The sequence below is a fragment of the Marmota flaviventris genome, chromosome 7, assembly GCF_047511675.1.
Source record: "Marmota flaviventris isolate mMarFla1 chromosome 7, mMarFla1.hap1, whole genome shotgun sequence".
Classification (NCBI taxonomy): Eukaryota; Metazoa; Chordata; class Mammalia; order Rodentia; family Sciuridae; genus Marmota; species Marmota flaviventris.
Window position 1 is genome coordinate 111,616,415 of NC_092504.1, and position 3,421 is coordinate 111,619,835.

Sequence of the window (3,421 nt, forward strand, 5' to 3'; positions counted from 1 at the left end):
GTGTAATTTTTCACTCTGAAATAGCTATTAACTTATTAGAGCAAGATAACAGCACAATTTTATTTGTGTCAAACCCTGAGTTTCATTAGAAGAGACTATGGATTCATTAACAACAGTGATCTTCTCAAACAGAAGTGCATCTGGTACAGCCATGTAATCCCAGAAACTCAGAAGGCTGAGTCAAGGAGGATTGCAAGTTCAATGTCTGTTGCAGTAACTTAGTGAGATGCTCTCAAAAAAAAAAAAAAAAAATGGAGCTCAGTGGTAGAATGTCTCTGAGTTCAATCTCCAGTACTGGGGAGGAAAAAAAAAAAAAAAGCATTTGGTGGCCAAGGGAGGAGACCATATTTGATCCCTAAAAATGAGTTCAGTAACTGTCACAATATTTTATAACCATTTGGACTTTAATTTTAACTACTCTATTAGCCTGTTGTGCAGCATATACAAATCTACACCCTGTTAATTTAATTGCTTTACTTAAAGTTAATACCGTCACTTTATTTACTGGCCTCAGTTTTATTTCTCTTCTGCTTTCTCTGTCTTATTTTGCCAGTGAACCAAGCTGAGAAGCTGGGGTCATCCTTCCTGTTTACAGCCTCTCTTCAGCACGTGCGTGATCATGAAGAGTCTCTCCCTTCCTGTCACCCAGGACTTGGTTCAGGTGCACATCCTCATTTTGGCTTTCCCAGACTACTTCAAAACTACCCCGACACCAGGCTGCTCCTCAAGCCCACTCTCCATTTAATGGAAGGAAGTTAGGTCATTGGGGGTGCCCTTGAGGGAGCCACTGGGATCCCGCCCCTTCCTGTCTCTCTTTGCTTCCCAGACACCATGAGGTAAGCCGCTTTGCTCTGCTGCACACTCCTCACCATGATGTTCTGCTTGGCTACAGGCTCAAAAGACATGAGGCAAAACGGACCATGGACTGAAACTTCTGAAATCGTGAGCCAAAATAATACTTTCCTCCTTATAAGTTGGTCTATCTCAGGTTTTGTCACAGTGAGGGAAAGTCCTGGTCACGACTGCAGCAGTGCTCAGCTTGTGTTTTTGCCATATACTGCGCTGTTGGCGATTCCTCCCCTCTAGCCTTTTGCTCAAGCTGTTCCCTTTGCCTAAAATGCCTTCTCCGCCCACCCCACCCTCTGGCTCTCTCTCCCTTTGCCTATTTTCTACTCACTCTTGAAAACACTGTTCAGATATCACCTCAAAGAAATCTAGCCTTCTCACACTGTGAGCCTCTCCCCTTCCATCTCAGGCCAAGGCAGTGATTCCCCTCTGCTCCCACCACTCTCTGAACAAAATAGCCATTTATTAAATATATTACTATAACCATCATTACTCTTATTACATCTTATTGTAATTTGCAATGTGTTTGTTGTCCTTCTTTAGAATGTTAGCTCATTCACTCTTTTTTTTTTTTCAATACTTGGATTTGCCCAGGGGTGCCCTGTCATTGAGCTACATCCCCAGTTCTTTTTATTTTTTATTTGGAGACAGGGTCTAAGTTATCCAGGCTGGCCTTGAATTTGCAATTCTCTTGCCTTAGCGTCCTGAGTAGCTAGGATTAAAGGCCTTCTCTTAAAAGTAGCATATGAAAAAGTCAAAACCCAATAGGAAAAACACAAGAAACAGAGCTAATGTATAGCTCAGTGGTAGAGAGCCTGCCTAGCATGCATGAGGCCTTGGGTTCAGTTTCAAGTACCTTAAAGTGCACACACACACACACACACACAAAAGCGATAAAGCTACACAGATCATAAAGTCATAAAAATAATACTAATAGCCCTTAAACATATGAGATTTTCAACGATATTGATAAGAGAAATGTAGGTTACTTTGCTTCCATTTCTTACCTATCACATTGGCAAAGTCAGAAAGTTTGACAATATATTCTACCGGTGAAAATAGGCAAATTGCCATTCTTAGGTATTGTGGATAGAACTACAAAGTGGTATAGCCATTGGTGGGGAGTTAGCAATACTAAGTAAAATTATATATGCCTTTCCAATTTATATATGCAATATCCCTCTTAGAAGTCTATTCCAAAGATGTCTGCAAAAAATATGAGACTGCAGAAAGCTATATTTTGTAGCACTATTTAAAATAACGAAAAATTGGAAATACCTCAAATGATAATTAGTAATGGACTGGTTAAATAAATTATAGTAAATGCATAGAATTAAGCATTTTGTACAGATGAGAGAGAATTCTTTACATAATGCTACAGAGTGATCTCCAATGTATTAAAAGAAAAAAAAAACAAGGTAGAAAAAGTTTGTTCCACCATTTCTTTAAGAAAAGTGAGGATATGATCATAAATGCATATGTGGCTATATTTTTTGAAATATTATAAGAAAAAGGAGAGCAAATGGAGTTAACAAGGATGAACACTAGATTTCTCTAAATATCTTTTATTTGAGGATTTTACTTATAAACAACGTAAATATTTTCCTTAATTGTAAAATTATTTTTTAAGTTTCTAAAACAATGAAACAGAAGAAACCCAAATGAATCTAAATATGTATTGAGTTGGTGGAATATTCTTGTAGAGAAAAACTAATTCTGGTTTCTCTCCTCTATTTCTTTTAGCTTTTTTCTCTTTTTGCTCTCAGAATTGCTAACCCTAAGCCTGTGAAGCTGAAGACTACACTTCCCATTATGGGTTACTGATGAAAGGTTAAAGAAATTGAAATGTAAAAGTTAAGATTTGTTTCAAGTTCTGTAAAGTTTTTAAGTTCTATTAAGTTGTATTTGGAACCTGAAATTCATGTGGAAGTTTAAAACAACTCCCGGAAAAAGCCACTGAAATGTATGTTGAAATCTCCCCTGACCATCTGGTTGCTCTGTAAAAACAACCCCCTCCCCACCCAGAAACTGTGCAGTCCTGCACGAACACACCTCAGGACTTAAGCCAATCAGTTCGTATGTATACCCTTCTTTGTGCTGACCAATCACCCCTACCCGACCTGTTCCTGCCAGTGAATGTACTAATCATGGTTAAGAGTTGTTGATTAATTTTTCCGTGGTGTGTGATGATTTGTTATGCTGTATGTGAAGCCCCTGCCCCTTTCCAAAAAATGTATATAAGCCCTGCTCAAGCTGTACTCAGGGCTCTTTGATCTCCGCTCCTTCGAAGTGAGCTCTGAGCCCCAGCATGCTGGACCCCCAATAAACCCTTTGCTGTTGCATGAGACAGTCTCTTGGTGGTCTTTTCCTCCGACGTTCGCCCGACCTTTTCAATGAGAGGTCCCCTCTCAAAAGCCAAGACCTCCTTTTTTTTTTTCTTCTTAAGTTATGAAAAAATTACTATTCTTCATTTAGGTTCCTCCTTCCTTTCTCTTTCCAGCATCATTAAAACCACAGGCCAACAGGGCACAGTGGTGTGCATCTGTGATCCCAGTGATTCAGGAGGCTGAGGCAG

General features: G+C 39.3%; 1 long non-coding RNA gene across 1 annotated transcript; it reads left to right on the forward strand.

Moving 5' to 3' along the window:
• Positions 1-710: 710 nt before the first annotated feature.
• LOC114085583 (uncharacterized) lies at positions 711-3,191 on the forward strand. Its single transcript, XR_003581495.3, has 2 exons — positions 711-836; positions 2,590-3,191. It is a non-coding gene; the product is annotated as an uncharacterized lncRNA (long non-coding RNA).
• Positions 3,192-3,421: the final 230 nt, after the last annotated feature.